The following is a 23,396-nucleotide window of genomic DNA, read 5'->3' on the forward strand; positions in this document are numbered from 1 at the left end:
TCCCTCGGGGCCTCCTGGATGCGCACTCCAGCCTGAGGTGTCTGGTGGAGGGCAGCAGTCCACGGTTGTGTGAAGGGTCTCCCCTCACAGCAGGCTTCTGCCTGCCCTTCACCCCAGGAGGAAGGCCTCCCACTTCCTCTGCACAATGTTGTGGAGGACTCAACATGCCAACACCACCTCAGGGATGTTGTCCTCCCCCATGTCCAGGCGGGTCAGGAGGCACCTGAACTGTACCTTGAGGTGGCGAAGGTGCACTCCACCTGGATCCGGGTCCGGGTCAGGTGGGCATTAAATTGGTCCCTGCTGGGGTCTAGGTGGCCAGTATATTGCTTCATTAGCAATGGCATCAGGGTTTAGGCCACATCCCCCAAGATGCACAATGGCATTTGCATGTTCCTAACTGCAATGTCACAGTGGGGGAAGAATGTGCCCACCTTCAGCTTGCTGTAGAGCAGGGGTCTCCAAACTACAGCCCGGGGGCCGGATGCGGCCCGCGAGGCCCTCTCATCCGGCCCGTGGAGACCTTTTTGGATTCAAAGGCAGAAGAAGTGAGATTGTTTCAAAACCCATTTGAAGCAGATGTGGCCAGTTGCCCAGATGAACTGCAGCTGGAAGTCATTGAGTTGCAAGCAAATGACCTCCTTAGGGACAAGTTCAAAATAGGACTGGTGGGTTTTTACCAGTTTTTGCCCAAGGAAGACTTTCCTAATGTCAAAACTTTTGCATCAAGGTACCTTTCAATCTTTGGAACAACATACCTGTGTGAACAAACATTTTCAAGAATGAAATACGTGAAGAACAATTTGAGAACAAACTTGTCCGATGATAATCTCAGGTCACTGTTGATGTTAGGGACAACAAATCTAAAGCCAGAAATGTCTGCTATTTTGGCATCCAGGAAACAATTTCACCATTCACACTAATACAGGTGTTCATGTGTAGTGTATGAATGTGTTATTAAATAATAACTGAATAAAATAATATTAAATAAATAATTAAAAACAACATCCATGTTTTGATTGTTTTTTATTTGGACCTCAAGTGTGTAGTCGGCCCCCGAACTGCTGTTTGATAGTTAATGCGGCCCTCGGGCTGAAAAGTTTGGAGACCCCTGCTGTAGAGGCTCGAGTTCCAAAAATCTGTCCTGCCCGACCACCTGACAGAAATGTCTGTGAACTGTCCACAGTGGTTATCCAAGGCCTGCAGCACCATAGAAAAGTAGCCCTTGTGGTTGATGTACTGGGCTGCTTTATGTTGAGGTGTGCGGATAGGGATGTGGGTCCCATAAATCACTCCCCCACAGTTTGGGAACCCCAAGGCAGCAAATCCTGCCATGATCCGGTCTAGGTCTCCCAAGCGGATGAGTCTAGGTCTCACAGCAGGATGGAACTGATGGATCTCACAACTTGCAGAAGGAAACAAACACACAAACAGAGAATGGGGGTGGGGGCTGAGCCCTTGGGAGGTGCCTGCCCCCCTTCCCCTCAAAATCCTCAGGAGCCACCCATGACGAGGCTACCTCCCCCCCCCCAGCAGCAAGGCTGTGTGAGGGTGGGATGGCACAACCACCCAGGGACATGGCTTTCCCCCCCATCCCCACTCCACTCCCCACCCTTCTCCCTCAACCCCTCTTTCTGAGGGTCCCCCTTTTCCAGGACTCCTCCCCCCCGACCTCCATGAGGAGGGCCCTGATGGTGAACTTCCCCATACTGAACTGGTTTCCTACTGACCTGTACCTGTCTGTGGTGGCAAGCTTCCAGAGGACGATTGTGACTCCATCCTCAGAGGGGATGGCGGGCCGTAGGTGGGTGTTGCATCATCGGAGGACTGGGGCAAACCAGGCACACCGCTCCAAAAAGGTGGCCGCCTGCATGCGGAAGTTTTGGAGCCACTGCTGGCTGTCCCACCACTCTGACCAGCTGATCCCACCAGTCGGAACTGGTGTCCAGCCTCCAGACACGCTTTTCCACAGTGGGGTGTGGTTGCAAGGGTGTTGCTTCCACATCCAGGGAGAGGGTCTCCAGAACGAGATTGGAGTTGAGCTTGGTCAGGACCAGGAAGGCAGCTGGCACAAAGTGCTGCAGAAAGTGCAGCATGGCCATGTGGGGCCATCACATGCCCAGGGGAGCTCTGGCTCCATGGCTCAAAGGAAGAAGCTGAGGCGTCTGAAAAAGCTGGGCAACCGAAAAAGCCTAGTCCGAACTACCTAGTCTGTGCCGCGTGTAGCCGCGCGGCACGGGGTTCGAACGAGCAGGGATTTAAAAATGGCGGCGCCCAGTTTATGCAAATGAAACCCGGGAAATTCAAATCCCGGGCTTCATTTGCAAGTGCGGTATGCCTACATTACCTTCCTAGTTCGAACTAGGAGGGTAGTGTAGACATACCCTCGCTTATGTAACTTAGGGATCCCAGTCATCTGTGGGCCGAATTGAACCTGGGATCTCTGGAGCTGAGAGTATGAGCCTCTGTAGCATGGGCTAAAAACCACCCAGCTGTCAGCTAAGGTTCCAGAGCAGATTCATTATTAATTCTGTGTGGTCTCAGTGCCACTAGGTGGGACAGTCCACCACAACTTGAAAGTGTGTGGGTTACAGTTGCCACACAATCATTTCCAGTGAGGACACTGCAATAGCGCAGTGAAAGTTTTGGAGTGCAAATTAGCATACTACACAGTAATAACTTGCTGTGTATATATGACCTCAAACAAACAGAAATTTAGCACTTTCAGTGAACAACCAGAAGAACAAAGAAGCAATTCTAAGATGCCGATAAATAGCAGCAGTGTTCCATAAAGAAACATTTGTTTTCCAGAAGTGCAAATGTCATGAATAATGCAGCAGAGAATGGGAGCCAAGCTGCATATGTATTGAATATATATGCCAGATTGCATACGCTCACACCTTTTGTCTGGTTTTTCACTGGTTTCAAGGAGAAATTTTGTGTCGCATTGTTTATTAGGTTATTAACAGTGTCATTCACCCTTCATGTGTTTCTGTGATAGAAGAAAGTTAGTTCCAGGCTACTAGTAATTTTTTAAAATAAACAATTGTTTTTAATTCATAATTGCAAGTTTTTCTCCAAATCCTAACTGTCCCACTGTTAAATTATACACTCACAGTACCTTTTGAGATATAGTGTAATGATCTGGGACTTAGTAATTGTAGACTTGCCACAGTGTAGTTGGTGACTTAGGTAAGTCGTTGTGTTTTCCAGTATATAATGGGACAGTGATACTGAACTTCTTCGTAAAGAGCTTTCAGATCTACTAATGAAAAGTACTGTGTAAGAGCTAAGCACGATATTGCTCATGTGAGCTCTGTGCCTGAACAGAGGGCAGAATATAGGAACTGAGATTGGTACCATGTTGACCTGAGTAGAAGAATTTGCCATAATATTGCTGTGTATATATGAAAAAGCAAAATAACTTTGCATTTCAGTCTGATAAGAATAGAAGGCTATGTTGTTTCGGAATATTACTTGGAATGTAAAATGCTGTGAGAGGATACATTTTACTATGACATTTTATAGAAGGAAATTTGGGGCTAGCTTAGGAATTGTCATTTTAAATCACTATAAGAATGAATTCATGCACCTCTGTGGTGATATCCTTTATATATATATATATAATATGTATACACACAAGAAGAAGCTGGGGGAGAGAAGTGATTTAATGATAGCACATAGCAAGTCAATGACAAACTTGGGATCAGAATTTAGGACCTTCTGACTCGCCACGCTGGCTTCTACTGGTGTCAAAAAGGCAAAGGTTTTACTGATTTAAACAGATACCTCAACCTGGGGCAAATACACTTAAGACATTTGTGAGGTTCATCTTTGAGTGACAGCTCTCAAGTGGAGAGACCTGGTTTTGTTTGTTCGTTTTTGCCTTTCTCTATAGCATGGGGCATGTGTTGGTTTGAACTTGAGTAAATGGTGGATTTTGTGCTTCTTCAAGTCTTTAGATCATGATTTAATGATTTCAGTAACTCAGCCAGAGCTTATCTATTACACAAGTGGGGAGGTGTGAGATTTTGTGGTCTGCAACATGCAGGAGGTTAAACTAGATGATTATGATAGTCTCTTCTGTCTGTAAAGTTTGAGTCTGTGTGGTAATGTGATCAAAAGGAGGAGAAGAAAATAGGGATGTCAGGAAGCAAGTAATCAGCTAATTGTTTAGTTGATAGAATTTGTATCGACTACATAATTAGTCAATAAGGGAGGAAGCCTCCAGGAGCTACCCCCTGCTATGGCTCTGCAGTGTAAATGTAGAAAGAGACAGGCATCCCAGCTCCTAATACATTTAAACTGCAGAGCTGCAGCTCCTGGACCCAGGACAAGCTGGGACTGAAATGGGCTTGCTAGGTCCCAGCACGCACTGGGTCAAGGAGCCCCTGTCTGTAGAGGGCCCCAGCAGCTGTTGGAGCAGCCTCTGTTCATGTCCGGCCCTGGCGGCTGCAGACAGAGGCTGCTGTCGAAGCATCCTCTCTTCACAGTGAGGGGCAACTTCATGGCAGCAGCCCCTTCTCGCAGGGTGTCCCAGAGAGTAGCTAAAATCCTCCGTGGTCAAGGACTGCTTTGCGGGATGCGGAGCAGCCTCTGCCCACAGTGAGCCTGAGCCTGCTGTGGGCAAAGGCTGCTTTGTGGTAGAGGCAGCAGTGTCGGGGAGGTCAGGCAGCATTACAGAGACAGTGTTGGGGAGGAAACTGGCTTTTAAGCCAGATCCCCTCAGCACTGGCTCCTGCTTTCCCCACCACCTTGCTGTTTCTGATACAGAGGCAACATTGGGGGGATATGCAAGTAGTCAAATAGTTGACTCGACTACTCGCTTACAGCTGTAGAAGAAAACAAGGAGGGAAAATTTGGTGCAAAAGAGGAAGAAAGACCATGCATAATGCTTTCACAAACAAATCACCAAAGTGGTAATTTTAAGTAAAAATTCTTATCCTGAAACTACTGAATTCCACTGTTACGAAGATGAAGGCTAAGTGCATACTATGGACCTTGCAACAGCTCAGTTGTACCATTGTAGCTGCACTGCTGGAAAATACCCTGTGTAGCCTCTGTATGCTGGAGGCAGAGAGATGTCCCACCAGTGTAATTAAAGCATCTCCAGCAAGTGGCAGTAGCTATGTCAGCAGGAGATGCTCTCCCACTGACATAGCAGTATCCTCTCAGACACATTTGTCAGCAAAACTTCTGGGTTCTTTTTCCTGACCTTAGAAGTTTTGCTGACAAAAGTGCTATTGCCTTTGTATTGTAGCCAGTAGGTACAGAGAGGCTGCCATTTTCCTCAAGTTCTGAAGAATCCAGGCAACGCACACTGCATGTTATCCTCATGCTGTGAAGATAGAGATAAGCAATGGCCTACAAGCCTCCAGGCTTTTAAAATGATACCTTAGCTAACTAATTGAGGCATAAGGCCAATAAAATGCTGTGGTAACTAACGGGTATAGTAATAAGATTGAGGTAAAGGTATTACCAGAGAAGGGACCCTCAACCATAGTAGGGTGAGAAACTCCAAATTAGGAAAAGGGGCTGAAACACCTACAGAAAATGCATTAGGCATAGTGGCATCAGTATAACACACTGTCAAAACTGTATTCCAACCTGAGTACCTTGAGACATGCTAGGATGATGGTAATTAATATTTTAGGTTGTTCAGTAACTGTGTATGTTCAGATTTACATTCTGTACTACCTCTGTGTACTTTGCTGTGCTGGCATGCGGCATGATCCTGTCAAACCTCAGAGTTAACTGGGAATTCTTAAGCAATCAGTATAATTAATATGTTATCAACAGATCAGGCAGCAGTGTAGAATCTTGCATGTGAGCTAGTAAGTAGTGTCGCTTTTTTTCTTCCACCTTCATTATGTACAGTTGCATTTTCCTTTGTGCAGAAGATGCCAGGCACCTTCTTCCCCATCATTGGCATATACTGAATCCTAAAATCCATCCCAGTTAATGCCCACACAACCAGTAATAAGAAAATATGTCTGTCAAAGCCACCATACGTGTTTTTAGGTCAGGCAAGGCAGGTTCTAGACTCGCTAAGGATATGTAGCCATCAGTCAGGCACTAAAAGAAACTGCATGTGAATTCCATTGGGAAACATATAGAGTCTCTTGGAATCTCAGGAAATACTTCCAGAGACTGTACTAATACCTTGGAAACCAATATGAGCATGTGTAAATCCTCATCAAAGTGGCAATGCTTTGTAGACATCAAGGCACATCATTTTGAGGTGATAGCAAACTGGACAAGAAGAGCTTTTGCCACTATAAGTTACTTTATGACCTCAATTTGCCTGTAAAATCCAGTATGTTTGTGAGATACAGGTTTAATGGAATAGGGAAATACTGAGGCCCTATTTATGTATAACTTTTAAACACAAGTTTAGTAAAGACAAGACTAAGGGGGGATATGATAGAGGTATATAAAATCATGAGTGGTGTGGAGAAAGTGAATAAGCAAAAGTTATTTACGTGTTCCTATAATATAAGAACTAGAGGCCACCAAATTAAATTAATGGGTAACAGGTTTAAAACAAATAAAAGGAAGTTCTTCACACAGCACATAGTCAGTCTGTGGAACTCCTTGCTTGAAGAAGTTGTGAAGGCTAGGACTATAACAGGGTTTAAAAAAGAACTAGATAAATTTCATGGAGGTTAAGTCCATTAATGGCTAATAACCAGGATGGGTAAGGAAAGATGTCCCTAGCCTCTGTCAGGGGTGGAGATGGATGGCAGGAGAGAGATTGTTTCATCATTATCTGTTTGCTTCACTCCCTCTGGGGCACCTGGCATTGGCCACTGTTGGCAGACAGGATACTGGGCTGGATGGATCTTTGGTCTGACCCAGTACGGCCGTTCTTATCTTCAATATAGAACAAAATTTGCTGGTGTTCTTCTAGAGACTTCTCTATCTTGTTACTATTGTGTGTGGTTACATATAGGAGTCCATCACAAAATTCACACTTTAGCACATGAATGTAAACACATCTTTTTTCATAGATCTCTATCTTCACAGTGTGAGGATAATATGCAGTGTATGTTCCCAAGATTCTTCAGAACTTGAGGAGAATGTCAGCCTTTCTGTTCTTTATCAGACTCTTCAGAATCCTATCAGAAAATGAACATGCTGGCGCTCTCCACAGCTGGCAGCAGGGTGGATTGACCATCCCAACAGTGTAACAAAGGAAAAATGCAGTGACCTTTAATGTCTACGAAATCCAAATGAGAGTTCTCTCTTTGCGAAACATCATTAGGCTTGTGCTATGATGATGCCACAGTCCTTTCATGGATATGTACTTGTTAACACAGAAATAAATATCATGCTCCATTCATTCTTTGTTCTTTCACAAATTCCTTTTTATGACTGAGACAAATAGTCCCTCATTGACCCATATATGAAATGGGGATAGTACTTCACACACAAGTGATGAGGCTAAATTGATTTTATTTTTTTGTTAGGAAATTCCTATGTTCTTGTGACATGGAACCATAGGAGCGCAAAGACCCCAAAGTAAGTAGTCTTTTGATAATTCTTTAAAAATCACTTTAAATAAATAGATTTTAATCTCGATACTTGTAAAATTCCTGATTCACACCCATGTCACTTAAAAATTAATCCTGAGAAATTGTTCTCTTTTTTTCTGATCTCTTCCTGAAGCATTTTCAGTCCTATTGAAGATTTACAAATTTATGATGATTCTTTCTGTTATGAATGCATCTGAGGACAGGCTGTCTTAGTGTTAGAGGCAAGACAGGTACATGTGTGAGTACAGTGGATAATGAGTCTGAGACCCAAGTAACTGTTAGCAAAAAGAAAATTCCTAACACCCCATAAGGTGATTTTTTTTATTATTATTGTGACTCCTGGAACCCATGTATTCATACCTTACACAACACTACAATGATATTTTATGTAAAATATGCCTTGTGAGGTAAATGAAAGCTAATAAGATGAATATTAATACTATGTATTTTACAAGGATAATCTTATATGTTATGAATTCCCTCTGTATGATGTTATTAGAACATGTTTAAGACAACATAGTCTATGTAGATAAAGTGGTTAAACAGGCCTGTCTTAGTACAAGGGATGTAGATTGACCTCAATTTACATATCAGCAGTAAATAAAGTTTTTGAGATAAATCAGCAGAGGTTATTCTGTTCCTAAACTCAAGAGACAGAGAAATAACAGGGCTCCCTAGTATCCCCAGGAGACTTTCCTGATTTAGGCCAGGTAGCACTATCCCAGTATAGCGGTTCTGCAGCAGTTCACCACTTTAAGGCACTTTATGTAGACAGGAGAGAGCATTAAGACCAACATCAGTTTCATTCCACTCCCCTCCTCCCCATTCAGCCTTCTCCCCTCACCTCTTTTTAAAGTTGATTCATCTTTTACCCCTTATATACTTGCCTCACCTTCTTCCCTAGTTCACTTGAGCTTTTGGCAATGGCAGCCCTAGTCCTTTTTTGGGATTTGAAAATCACTTAATCTTTGAACTAAATCTTTGAACTAAAGGAATCTAAAATTTCCAAAATCTGTTTTGAAAGTGGAGAAATTGTCCATTAATCTTTACTCCTTGAAATCTTTTCAAATTATCATGTCTATACCTGGAGGAGATCTGAAACCTGGCACATCCTGGATTCTCTAATTATGCAGGTACATCTTGAACTCTGAACTGTTTGAGAGTATTCAGAGTATTTAGTTTCTTTTAAAAAATCATTGCTGTGCCATTTATCTGCATGTACGCAGAATCCATTTGTCGTATTATCTGATGTAAGATTATAAGGAAGATGTGCTACACATATTAGGGTAGCACAAGGACGGAAGCTGATTCAAAGATTCTAGGATTAAATGTTGGAGGGAAAGGAAGATTTAGGTGGTAAACCAATCTCCTAGTGAGTTTTTTGTTGAGCATCAACTCCTTGTTGATTTGGTAAGATAAGAGTGTTAATACTTCCTTTTCTAACTTAAGGAATACTTCAAGATGGTAATTCGGTTAATGAACTGTGAATGATGTTAAAATAGTGGCTGTCTCAGTTGGTAAAAGCTTTGTTGTTTATATCCACCGGCATATATGAGACACATTAAGACCCTTTTTTCAAATGGCATGTTTATTTTTATCATACTCTTTCCTTGTGAAGGGTGAGTAGATGCATGCCAGCAGCATGCACATGCAAATTGATACCTTCCATTTTCTCTGGATGGCCTTCTCTGTTTTTAATTTTTGAGGAGAAAGATTGATTTCTTCCTGGAAAAAGCAATACTCAAAGGAATTCACATGATCCATTTCACTAGATGACAGCAGACTCATCTTACTGCATTGTGTGTTAATCTTAAAAATTGAGTAAGAGCATCAGTAATTATAAAAAGAAAAAAAAGGCATTAGGACTCATTTCACTAAAATTATAGTATTTGTGATATGCAACAGAGGTCACCTTCTGGATTACATGCCGCAGACAGAAATAAGGGCAGAGTTAATTTATTTTGATGACAAAGGATGAGATTAAACTTACATTAGTCCTCTGATTTTTTTAAATGCCAAAGTAACTTAAAATTATGTTTCAAAGTAACTTAATGGAATGATTTGTTGACTTATTGGGTCATTATTAGTATGTGAATTGCTTTGTACTACCTGAAAATGACTGAATTATATATACCCACCAAATCTTTTCCCTGCATATAGAGAAGATTTGGTCTTTCTAACAAAAGAATATCTGATACAATTTTCCTCCCTTTAATTTATCTGTTAAAATTAACAAATAATCACAGTACACAGGAGATGAAAATGATCATCAGGCAAGGTGATCAATACAATGTATTTTAAAGGAGCACTGTCAATGCTAAATATTTATATTCTATACCATTCTCTGTTTCTGTCCATCACTCATTTTTATTGGCAATGATGTGTTGAATTTGTTTAGTGTCCCCAGGGGGGAACTTAAGAAAGAGAGGTGGCTAAAATGTATGCAAGAACACATTTGCCCACCTAATGTCTTGCCACGATTTTAATTAAATTTCCTTTTTTTAGTTGGTTTTTCATAGACACCTTAATTATCCAGTTTCCCTCTGGCTGATTCTTTCAACCAATTATCAAAATCTCTCTAGAAATTAAGTAAACAGAAAAATTGGGTGACTTGTTATTTTAGTCTATAATATAAACACTGCAATGTGTGCATTTAAAAAGGAATATCTGTGCAAGATTATATCATTCTTTGATTCCATCCCTTATCACATTTCAGATTTTCTTAGAACTTGTCAGCCATCTCTCTCCTTCTTTTTACTTGATGCATTAGCCTCTTTTCTTCCCTTTTGAACTTTCTTAGCTCTTACTGTATTATTATTACTATTTTTTTTTACGTTGGGTGTTTTGCGCTCCTAATCAGTTCTCTTTGGCATGTTCCCAACCTTGAAGCCTGTCATACAGGGATAAACAATCAATAGCTATGATGACAATTATTGCACATAGTGCATTCTTCCAAAAATGTTGAAAGTTGTTGAAAGTGCAAGTCATCTGCAAGGGGAACAAAAATATTACAATTAAGAAGAAAACAACTGCTCTATGTACAATGAAGTTTTGCAGTTTCTTATGAGCCAGATTCTATCTGCTTTCTTCACATTTGAGAGGACTGTATTCTGCAGAGTCACTTTTTTAATGCAACTATTTGAATAAAGAAAACCCTGGGGTCTTCGGTATTCTTTTTATTACTCCCTCCCTATCATGCACACAGACAATGTTCGAAATAGTCTACTTGCCATTTTCCATGGATCAGAGGAATAGAGAGAAGCTGCAAATAGCCTCTATAAGGGCTCATCTACACTGCAGGGCTAAAACCAAAATAAATAACGCAGCCTGAGATACGTCAATTGCATAGTTTTAGTCAAAATAGCTTATTTTGGCTTTTGGCGCTATGTACCCAGCAGAAAGTCCAAGGAAGAGCACTTTTCCTCCAACTTTCCTTACTCCTCATAAAATGAGGGTTACAGAAGTCTGAGTAAGAAGTTCACCAGCTCACCATTATTCTGACATTACGTGAAAAATAACGGCTTTTAGTGTAGACATGGACTATGTTATTTCGGAATAACACTGCTGTATAGATGTACTCACTTACCCTGAGGTCTGATCTATGAATATAAAGGGTTACTGAGAGGCAAGTAACTTCTCTGTGCATACTAGAAGAGCATAGAACTTAAATTTTAATGAAAAAAGTGATGGGGCTCTAGCAAGATGGGTTTTTTTAAACTTTTATAACTGATGTGACAAATGTGATGTGCTAGGACTACATGGTCATGGATTGTGAAACCCTGGAGGTGCCAGATCTTAGCTGTGGCACAAATCAAGCACTGAGTAGGCAGAAATTCTATCAGAAGTAACAGCTTCACATAGTTTTACAGTAGGTTGGATATAGAACAAGTAATGTTTCCTTTGAAGAAAATATCAAAAGTTTGTCAAAGAAAGGAAGAAATTCTTACCCCTCTTCTTTGATCAGTAAACTTTATATTAGTGATTTTAGATCTTTGATTCAATAGTTAAGATTAAGGCATTTATCCCTTGTGGTGGTGATATTTAATAGGATCTCCACAAATAGGCTGTCAGTTGGTCAAGTTTTATTTTAATGAGGGTAGTGATGAATGCAATCATGCGTTATCTTATCTTTGCAACCTCTTCAAAAGAAAGGAAAATAATCTAGGACCCATGTTACTCTGTTGATAGACACCATAATTTTTCTGAGTTCTTAAACTCACTGTGTCCACTATAAATCTTTCCTTTCCCAAGCATCTGAACAATGTTTACAGATGTTCTAGTAGACTTCAAGAAATTTGGGCAAGCCAGGGGAGGAGAGGGAGTAGGTGTACTCTCGAGGCTGGCATTTCCACTTCCTTTATCATATTAAGGAGTAACATCAGGTTGAGGGAGAGACTGATGTTGAGTCACTAAACCTCTTAGTATCTTTTTCCTATTTTCCTATCTTGTTTAGGATGTGCAGAGATTCAGCGTGATCACAATGGGAACCATACTGATAAATTTCACAAAGACCATAGAACAAAAAAAAAAAAAAAAAGTTCATGGTTTTTCACCAGGTATCTGCTTTTTTGAGTGTGAGGGGGTAAAAACCAGGGGAATCTGTTTTGCAGATCAGGATATTTTACCAGGTCAAGGCCAGAAGTTCAGATTGCTGTCTCTTTGAAAGGGTGTCTTTAACCTCTCTCCCCTCACTCATGGTTTACTTAACCAGTTGCTCAGTGAGATTCTAGTAGTATCCATTACAAGAGCCACACATGTTATGCATTACCATGTCGGTAGTGAGAGATTTTGTATTTAAAGGTGCTGGGGCAGAGGAGGGAAGGAGATTGCATTGAAATGTGTAACCAACCCTTTCTAAAATATTATCAGCTTAGCCATGTAGGAAGCTTCAAATTCCATTCTTAAAAAGTTGCATTCTGTCACTGGAGGACCCAGGAGCTACAGCCCCTTTTGGATGATATTTCCATAGACCCATGAGAGGATAGAAAGAAACGGAGTGAAAACTAGAAAGTTACAATCATCTGTGTGTTTGGAGTGATCACAGAACAGGAACACAGGCCTTTGTACCACGTTAGGAAGCTTCCCATCAGAGGAAATTGCAGTCTAGGGCACCTACAGTGATATGGGGGCCTTGCCTCTAATTGTGAAATGACTCCCCTTTCTTCATTCCTGATAGGGCACAAGATCCAGAGTGGAAGAGGAGATCTGGTGGGCTGTAATTGGTTTTACTTAAAGCCCTCTCTAATGTTTTCTATGGATCAGTCATTGTCAGATTGGATGATGGCTTCAGGGTATGGTCAAAGCCAAACTGCAAGATGAAGGTATCCCTCCATATGAAATAAGAAATCTCGGTGGTGGGTAGAGCCAGAGCGGCATGACCCAGCACAGAATTGACAGATGAATATTATAGAATGTTGAGTGACTTAATTTCTGGCTTGGATTTCTTTCTTGGCTTCTTTGTGTCTGTGTATTTTTGGGACTGTTTGTGAATAAGTGCAGATTGATTACTCTAGCCAAAAATGCATCCATCTTGTAACAGACAAACTTAAAATAAATACAATCCCACTTCACTTGTGAAACAGAGGACCGAGCAATTGTTCAATGGAATTTAGTAATTCAGGAATTTTTGCATGTCAAAGAGAAACTCTGTTTGAAATCTGGAAAGAAGAGAACCAGCTTTTCTGTACAGTAACCGTCTCTTTTGCATGGTCAAGAAGCACATTGATGTCAGGTGTTGGGGAACCACTTGACTGCTGGCCTTTGGGGTGAAGAATTAGGGTTGGGAGAAGGAAGCCCTATTCAGTTATGCAAATATTACTTTTTCTGGCTAGGTTCTTGGCCCCCCTCCCCTGTCTCTCTCTTCTACAAACATATCTGAATAGTAACTTATTATAAAAAGATAGCCTACATGTCTAACCATCTCTTGAAAGGACTTCTACAGAACGACAGACCTATATGATATTTTCAGTGGTGTTTGTCACTAATATAGCAATATAAATCACTTCTAAAATTAAAAACATATTTGAATAATGTAAGTAATAAATTATTATTATCATTATTATTGTATATTTTATAGCTGAAAAATTCAGGCCTAATATTTTAAATGACAAGTAATTTTGACTTCTCAACTTGAAAAAATGTAAGGTGTGACTTGAGACAGCTCAGTGCTTCCTTTGAAAAGCAGGTTCCTTTTAAAGGATTTCAGAATTATCAGTCACTAGTTGAAAATCATGGTTTGACTTTGTATCTATAACACACGCTTATCGGAAAACTTTGGAAGTGTCCTATATTAGCACATGTGAAAATGTATCGTTCCCAATCATTAATTATTTGTACATTAAAGAAAGTAGTTCCCGACACTTAGGGCCAGCTCTAGGTTTTTTGCCACCTCGAGCAAAAAATGTTTTGGCTGTGTCCTCCCCCCCCCCCCTTTTTTTTTTTTTGTTGGCAGCGACCCGGACCCAGACCCAGAGCTGGGGCAGCTCCGGCCGTGGCTTAGGCCCCCTGGCGTGGGGGGAGGGGGCATTCTGCTCGGCACGCTTAGCCCGGGCCACAGGATCTGGCCTGGCACAGCCCAGCATGGGGATAAGAGCTCAGCCTGAGAGCATGACCGGCCCCGAATGACCCAGAGCACCAGGTTGGAGCCCAGATGCCTGGGTTCTGTCACCGGCCCTGCCACTGGCTGGCCTCAGTTTCCCCTTCGGGAGCTGGGGAGATGCTGCTGCCCAAGCACAGTGACTGGGTGGGAAGGGGCTGGGGCTCCCTGGCCACCCCATGCAGATGGATGCCCACGCACCATGACACCCCGCAGGACCCCGCACCGCTCCCCCTCCTATTCCCCCTGCAGGGCCCTGCCGGGTCTGTGACATGGTGCCAGCTGATCAATCAGCATGTGCAGTGGGGCATACACAGGTCCAGGCCCCGTGGGAAAGAGACTCAGGCAGCGCCGCCCGTGGAGAGGCAGGGCTATGGGGCACCTGCCTGGGCTCTGGGACCCCTGGGGCACGTGGAAGGGGCTGCTTCTGGCAGGTGACCATGGATGGGGGGCAGAACGGGAGCAGCACAGTACAAACAAGTACACACAAGTATGGCTGGAATGCCGCCCCTGGAAATGTGCCGCCACAAGCATGTGCTTGCTTTGCTGGTGCCTACAGCCAGCCCTGCTGACACTCCTTTTGAAAGAGAGGGCAAGGGGTTATTTTCTGATGTTTATGTCTGAATATTATGTTTGGGTAGTCTGAGGCCTTATCCACTCAGCATATTGGATACGGTCTCAAAGGCATTCCAAATCTGTAGCCTCTGAGACCTTATCCAGTTGCTGTCTAAGAACTACAAATTCATGACTGAAGTTTCTCTATTGACATATAATCTAACTGCACTTGAGTTGATCAGGTTTATCCACAGGTAGCGTGCATGGCATATCACACATCCAAAGTACTATATTGTGAATCCATTTATATATACACACACACTTCATACAGCATGTCACATACTTCTGGCCCTGCTTAGGTCTTGAGCTATTTACATACTGCTCTACATAGCAGGCCATGTCTGTAAGCTATTCCACATTGCTTACTATCCTGTCTCTTTTGCTGCTAGCTTCATCTTTTAATATTTATGAGGCTAATGTAAAGTCATTTTTTTTCATTGTTTCATGTTCTTGCTCTGAATAGATGTACATATTTTAGCAGTTCAGTGAAATACCTGAATTGCCACTTTCAAAATCATGCCCGTTATTTCTTCTATACGAGCACTAGTGCAACCTGTAGGGCAATTTTGTTCTTCAGATTTAAATGAGTTTAAAGGAGTTGTCTAAATAGAGACAGAATTTGATTCCAAACTATATATAGTTTTAATCTTACAAATAAACTGAAATTCTCCTTCAGTAAATACTGAGGTTTCACATCACATATTTTCATCAAACAGTATACTGTACATCTGCATAAATGAAAATGTATGGAAAATATATGAATAAAAAGAAATTAATTTCATTTACTATAGAACAGTCTGATTCTATCTCTAAGGTATTGTAGTGTCTCTAAAGTGTAAGGCCATTGTTTTCCAACCTGTAAGCCTTGAAAACTTAATCTCCTTTAAATCATGTACTGAATAAATCATGTGTCCAATATCTATACAATGTGGGAGTTGCAGCCCAGTAAATCATTTTAATCATACTATAGTCATAGGTCTGGATCTAAGCAATTTTGGGGAGGCTTCAGTTCTTCTCCGCAGACTTTTGCTTAGAGAGAGAAACAGTATCAAACTATTTAAATAACCCCCTTTATTTCATATATGAAATATCGGCATATAAGAGACCAGTTTCACAGTCTGCAAAGAAGTTAGACAGTCTCCTGAAAAAGAAAAGTCCCTGATAAATAACAAAAAGTTTTTTTAAAAAAACCAAATCACTATAAATCAATTCTACAGTAAGTGAAAGTATGCAAACACCTTGTTTTACAATCATTGTAAATGAAACAAAAATACTACCAACAAAACCAAGGACAAAGCTTTCATACCTAGCTATTTTATCTTAGGAGGGAAAATAAATAATCATATATATAGTAGCGCAATGTCTGTGACTCTGTAATGCTGAAATGCTGGCTGTTCCCTCTGGGAGGTGCTGTTGCCTCTCTGGCTGTTCCCTCTAGATGGCGCTGTTGCCTGATTCACATCCTTCGCCTCATGCCGTGGCGCTCGGCTGACTTCTGCGCTGCTCAGCCATGCTGCCACAGGAGAGGAAGTGGCGCAAGCGGCCCTTTGGGCGCTGTGGTCCCCATTTAGCGTGGGGATTCTGCATGGGAGCGCGGGGCCCAAATGGCCACTTTCATCGCTTGCTCCCCTGCAGTGGCCCGGCCGAGTGGTGCAGAAGTCAGCTGAGCACCATGATGGGAGGCGAAGGAGGGTGGGGCAGTGATGTGTGGCGTGAGGCAGTGACAAGCAGCATGACAGTGGCTTCATTCTCCCCCCCCCGGCCGTGAACATCAACGCCCTGCTCCCCTTCACCTCCCACCGTGGCACTCGGCTGACTTCTGCATCACTCAGCTGGGCCACCGCGTGGGAGCAAGTGGCGCAAGCGACCGTTTGGATTCCACAGTCCCCCGAGTGAGAGGCAGAAGGGGGAGGAGAAGAGAAAGAGAGAAACAGAAAGAGAGGCAGGAGGCGGAGAAGAGCTGAGAGAGAGAGAGGGGAGGCAGTAGGAGGAGGGAAGAGGAGATAGAGAGATGGAGCGAGAGACTGGAGGCTCAGGAGAGAAGACCAGCGTGGAGGAGAGACCTGAAAATCCCATTTTTTAATGGACTAATTGGCTAGTTCTTATATAATTGAATGCAAAAGGTCTAAATAAATCTCCCTTTCAGTCAGATTGTTAGGGAACACTGTGGCGAAGAAGAGTTGGGTTTCTCACTGGGAATTTGGGATTGAGTCTGGACTCTTAGCCGTAGAAGCTAGAGACGTAAAAGACAAATTAGCATCTTTCTACCCACACTTCTAATTTAATTCAGTTGTGTTGCATTATTTTTCTGACTTTCTTGGTGTTTGAAAATCCTCCCAATGTAATATCATATTAATGATCTTTATATAAGATATCTTTGCTCCCTCATCCTGCAATCTAATGATGATAAATAAGATTCAGTATAATGCACTCAACACAGCTTTCTCTGTGCCAGATTAGAGCCTGCATGGAAACACAAGTGAGATGACTTACAACAGTAGTTCCAAGAGGAGCAGATAGCAGTAGTACTAACCTCCAAGTGACAAAACTTCAGAGACAGTGTCAAGGAAAAAAAACCCTAAGGGGCCTAATCATAAAATTCGGTGTGTTTCTTGATGTTTGGAGAAATTAGAGCAATTGTGGAAGTGGATAAATGAAACAGTTTCAGCTGATCGTCTCTTCATCTCTCCTAACCCTCCAAACAAACAGCTCTCTCTAGGGCTGTTCCTAAAGTATTTAAACAACTTGGACCCAAATATGTTCCTGCTGTAACTCACACAAAGTTAGCAGAGATGCACCAGGGATTGGTGATTTGGCCATTTGTGATTGTCGCTACATATCTAATTCCTTCAACAATCAGGAAATCTGGGTGGCTGATATTTTTTAAGTATATAATGAGGTTTTTTTTTGTAGATTTCCTTCAACTTTGGGTCCTGATAACAGTTTTCTTAAAGGTCTGTAATTACTTTTATATCTGTATTCACTTGGCTGTACAAATCGTCTGCATGCACAGTTTTCTGTTAAATGTGGCTGTCAGCTCGTAACAAGGCAAAAGACATTTCCTCCAAATTTAGCAGCATCTTTTTTCTTTTGTACTACCTAAGCACAAAGAAATAATCAAACAGAGTCCTTCACTAATCTGAAAAAAATCTGGCTATTCTAATTCTACTTAAGAGCTCCATATTATAACATGGAACAGTAGGAAATACATTAACTCTTTGAAATGTTTATTTAGTAATCACTGGACATTTCAAGCACATTAAATAGGTCTGGCATCACTGACTTTTTTTAATGTGTGAGTTTAAGGTGAAATCTGAATTCTGTCTATATTGAGAATTTAAGTTTAACAGGGAAGGAATCAGGGGGAATGATTTCAGTTAGGTCTAGAATTTCACCCACTGATTCTGCTTTGTGTCGCTAAGGGTATCAGTATCAGAGGGGTAGCCCTGTTAGTCTGAATCTGCAAAAGCGACGAGGAGTCCTGTGGCACCTTATAGACTAACAGATTTGTTGGAACATCAGCGAATAACAAATAATTTTATTGAATTATATTGTCTTATTTTTTCAAGTAGGCTCACTCATGGTGAATCCGTGGCACTCGCAACAGAGTATATCACAACATGTACTAATGCTATGAGGACTTGCTAAAGTAAATGTGTGATAAGTGTCTTTTAAAGTCAAACATCTTGAAATAGCTTCTAAGTTTGTGTGTGTGTGTTTTTGATCTATGCCAGTTCAATTCTTTTGCTTGAGACCGTTAATGCATTTATTAAGACAATGTCTTGTCATTTTTCTGAATTTAGGAATATCTTAGTTGTGATTTATTAAGATGGATAAAAAGCAAGAGGTCTCAATAAAAACATAGTGGATGTAAGATTTAAGCAGACAGAAAACCTGCAACAGCAACAGATTGATTCAACAGCTGACATTAGTGTTGCTCCTCTCTATTACTTACTTTGCATCATTTAATTCTTCCAGGCTAAGAAATAAGTTGACCTGATAACATGTAGGAAGGTACTTTTTTTCAGATAAAACACTTGCTGGTAATCTGTTCACAAGTTTTACACACAATGGAATTGAGCCTCTATTTACTTCCAAGTTCGTAAAAAGATACATGATATTTTCCATGCAGAAGATTATTTTGAAAATTAGCGAAGTTTTTTTCCCAAACACATAAGACTTCCATTAAAATATGATGTGAGATCATTAGAGTAGGTAAAAAAAGGTAAGATGCGCTGCTTCACTTCTTCAGGTATTATCAAGTAGGCTGAATATCAAGTAAGAGGAATTATTAATGAACAAGGGGAAGGGAAAGAGACAGGCTATAAGAGCAAGCTAGAACTTTATTTCCTTTTGCTAAAGTTGAACTAATTTATGTCCATGCACTGAATTTTGCAAATATGTTCCAACGAAGTATTGCCAATAAACATTCCCCTTACCTGAGAAATATAAAAGTGATTTTTATATGCATTTGGAAACAGACTAAGGCTATGTCTACACTGCAGAGCTTTTCCAGGATACCAGAGGAAAATTTTCAGAAAAGCAGACGCGTTTTTTCTGCATCCCTGTAAATCTTGTTCTACGAGGAAGAAAGGATGTCTGAAAGAGGGCTTTTTGTCTGACATTTGGCCCTGTGTAGATGGGCTAAATGTCGGAAAAGCCTCTTTCAGAAGAAAAGCAGAAAAATATAAGCAAATTGCGTATCTTTTACTGACTTTTCTTTGTAGTGTAAACGTAGCCTAAGGCCCCCAAAAAGGTTGCAACCAGTGACAATTAGCTAAAACCCTAGGACCAATGAGTTGTAATGGGGGCATGTGAATTTCTGAAGTACTCATTTAATACCTGGCTTTTTAAATCTCTTAATAATTTTAGTCCTCTGGTGCTTAGTTTTTGTAAATATGTTTTATATATCTGTATTTTTAAAAATATCAAGAAATCAGCCAGAACAGACACATCTGTTGATTTGTTAGTATACCTTACATAAACTGTGTGGGTAATACATAAAGTAACATGGTTATTTGAGTCCCAACTGTGCTCATGCTGTCCTCATGTGATTTCGTCCTATTCCTTTTCTGGTGTAATGAACAAAAGACAAGTCTAACAATATGAATTTTAGTGACAATTTGGAGTGCTGTAATGTAATGGGGTAGGAAAAGTCAGTTTTCCAAGGCAACAAACATGCATTCAGCTTTTTGTTACGTGTGGGGGGGGAGGGTGGCGGCGGCGACGAGTATTTGGTTGCACTCTGAAAAAAAGATTTACAGCAGGAAATACTGCTCTGAATTTAGCAGATTTAACCTTTCTACTTGACTGAGGCATGGGGCTATCCAGAATTAGTCCCTCCTCTCCTCTCCTCTCCTCTCCTCTGCTCTGCTCTGCTCTGCTCTGGCCTTTCCTATCTAATGCAAAATTATAGAACAGTTGCTTTATTTAAGTTCCAAATGCATCAAATTAAAAATATAAAGAAATACTGAATTAATGGTTGCTAGCCTAAGTTGCAAAATGGTGATGGCTTCTATTAACTGATCCTTTTAAAACCGTGCTTTATACATGACAATGTGAGCTTCCCCTCAGAAAAACATAAGCAGCTAAAATCTGTTTAACTTTGCCTAGGCTGAAATATATTTCCAGTGACAGCGAGCGACAGAAGTACAGAACCATCTCCTTAGATAGTGGTTTTGGGACATATATGTTTCTATCCCAGATTACAACTGGTGACAAGTGTTTCAGCTGTCCTCCTCCCAGAATTTATTAGGAACATGATTTCAAAAGTTGATATCAATGAGCCACTCTGAATTCTGAAGATATACAGAAATGATTTTCTTAGAAGAATATATGGATGGTTTGTATTAGAAGCTTTTGCATCTGCTACATGTGCTAATATAAACTTCTGATGCTGATAGTGCTGTATTTTCTATACTGGCAGCTGAAGTAAGTACTGCTACTACAATGTATTGTGATAGCACATAATCCTTTATATGCTACCTGGTGTTTGACCCACATTGTTCTTTTCCTCTTCTAAATTGAAAGCCTGTAAGGGACTATTAGAGGTCAGAAAGGATAATGTAGTATAATGCTGGCCAAACAGTTTTACTCAGTGGAGACCTATAACCTGTATTTCACTAAAGCATGTCTTCCAGAAAGAATGGTAAAAAGGTTCACCACCTCAGCGATGGACTTGATCAGTGCTTGAGTCTTTAACAATCTGCCACAAAGCCTGACATTTTCCACTGTGCCACTCCAATACTGTTCTTGGGGGTTTATTTTCCACTTGGCATTAGGTTTGCTGATCATCTGGGTTTTCCCCACAGTTCAGTTTTTGGTGTTTGTCCTGATGCTATTGAGGGTTACCGAGTGCCCAGTTTTTGAAAAGGAGACCTGGCAACCCTAAATAATTCTGAAACCAAGAGTGTAGTCACTGAGGGACAGGTGGAAACACTGGGTCATTAACCTGTCTGGGGGGAGAAGAACAGGCAACAGGCATGGGGACTTGGAAATCTGATTATAGCAGTAATTAAAAAAGGTGGCAACCCTACTTTCTAGAAAAGGACTCCTACATCTGTGGTACTATTTCCATCTCCTCTGGAGCTCCATGTGGTTAGAGTTCTGCTGAGTTTAGGGTGTGGCGTTGAAGGCCGGTGGGAGTGAGGTACTTCACTGCGGAAATCAGGAAATTCCATGTGGAAGTCTGAGTAGGATATAGCTGAGTAGGATATAGCCTCCTTTGGAGTTCCCTCCATGGATTCTACCATGGGAAGGGGTCAACAGAAGAGAAGCAAGATTTGAAGGAGAATTCCTGTCCCTGCTCCATGAATTCCTGAAAATACCAAATTTCCTGATCTCACTGCTGCTCCTCCTATGCTCTGAATTTCCTCCCAATAAAAACAACCCTTAAAGGAAAATATTGTGAGTGACCTTCTGTCTGCACAATTTCTGTACGTTTTTCTTCACGTGCTGAGTTTGGTGACAAATAAATAAAACACGCAAGCAAGGCAATAAAAATAAATCTAACTTTCCCCTAGTTAGGCTAAATATGTCCTGGTTCAACTAACAGTGTAGCTTAAAGGGTGCATCTACACAGTACCCTAAACTTGAAATAAGATACATAATTTGTGCTATGCAAACAGCTTATTTTGAAATTTGGCATGTCTAGACAGCACCAAATTTTGAAATAACGCACTATTTTGAGGCATCCCCTAACCCTCATGGAATGAGAGTTACAGGAATGCCAAAATAGTGCACCTGTTATTTAAAAAAATTTAAGATGCGGGGTAGCTATTTCGGGATACTGGAGGTATCCCAAAATAGCCACTCTATGTAGATGTACCAAAAGGGAATGATACTTGACCTTCTCCATAACACAAACAATTATCAGAGTGACTCCTTTTGACCATAAAATGTACTAGTTTGACATAGAGTGAGATAATATTCTAACAGTACTTGGAGTACTGAAGATCAGATCATCACACAGCACTATAATTATTTCAGAAACAAAAACCTCTTTTTGAGAAACTGTTTAAGGTTGCCAAGAGACGACAACTGTGTTGTCAATCTCATAATTTAGTTTAATAGATGCCAAGGCCAGAAGGGACACATGTAATCTCTTAGGGTATGTCTAAACTGCATTGCTCTTTTGGGAAACTGAAGGCATCCGGAAAGAGCAATGCCATGTCTTTAAACGCGCCTACTATTCCAGCATCCCTGTACCCCTCGTTCCATGAGGGTTAAGGGATTTGTCAGAATAGTGTCTTATTTTGAAATTTGTCACTTCCTACACGGAGTCAAATTTCAAAATAAGCTCTTTTGACCTAGACTCGGAATAAGCTATGCAATTTGCATAGTGCAAATTGAGTAATTTATTCCAACAGAAGGGTGCTCTCTAGATGCACCCTAAGTTTGACATCCTGTCAAGGATAGGAACTAGGATGTAGGAATTATTTTGAAGAATTTCTGTCTTTGGATGTTCTTCTAAATCTTGATTATAAAATTGAGGGATGAAGAAGATACAAGGACCCTTCATAAACTGAGAATACTTAAGTATTAGAATAATATTAAACATGCCTTATTTCCAGTCTGTAATGTCTAGTATCAACTTCTTCCTGTGGAATCCTGTTAAATGGAAGGTATTAATAGACTAATCAAGCAATCCCTTAACTTTCTTTCTAACTAAAAATATAGAGCTCCTTGAGACTGTGTCACTATGAAGTATATTTTTGAACCCTTTAATCATTCTCATGGCTTTTGTCGAAACCTTCTCCAATATATCAATGTTGCTCTTGAATTAGAGGCACTAGAATTAGACAGTATTCTGGCACCAGTGACAAATACAAAAGTAAAATAAATTTTCTACTCCTTTTTGAGATTCCTCTGTTTATGCACCCCGGGATTACATTAGCTCTTTTTTGATTAGAGTCACATTGACAGTTCACATTTATATGACTGTCCAATACAGAGGTGGGCAAAAGGGCCTCCGCAGGCTGGATACGGCCCACTAAGCAGGTGGATCCGGTCCACAGAGGCCCAGCTGCTCCCCTATACCCAGACCCTAATTGGCCTGGGGGTGGGGGAGTGCATGAAGCCTCCCCCACCATGCCAGGACCATGTAGAGCTAGGGAACTTCCCATTTTCCAAAGGAATAGTCCCATATTCCT

At 41.1% G+C, this 23,396-nt stretch overlaps 1 protein-coding gene across 3 annotated transcripts in view; it reads left to right on the forward strand.

Moving 5' to 3' along the window:
* PCDH15 (protocadherin related 15) overlaps positions 1 to 23,396 on the forward strand; it is a 1,468,744-nt gene that overhangs the window by 51,197 nt on the left and 1,394,151 nt on the right. For 2 of the 3 annotated variants that reach the window (XM_075935032.2, XM_075935036.2), the window contains exon 2: positions 7,470 to 7,521. The exons of the other annotated variant lie outside the window; for it this stretch is intronic. The gene's annotated coding sequence lies outside the window, so the exon portion shown is untranslated. The remainder of the gene's footprint in view (positions 1 to 7,469; positions 7,522 to 23,396) is intronic. 3 annotated transcript variants of the gene reach the window in all.

The sequence above is a fragment of the Pelodiscus sinensis genome, chromosome 8 (genome assembly GCF_052426305.1).
Source record: "Pelodiscus sinensis isolate ZL-2025 chromosome 8, ASM5242630v1, whole genome shotgun sequence".
Classification (NCBI taxonomy): Eukaryota; Metazoa; Chordata; order Testudines; family Trionychidae; genus Pelodiscus; species Pelodiscus sinensis.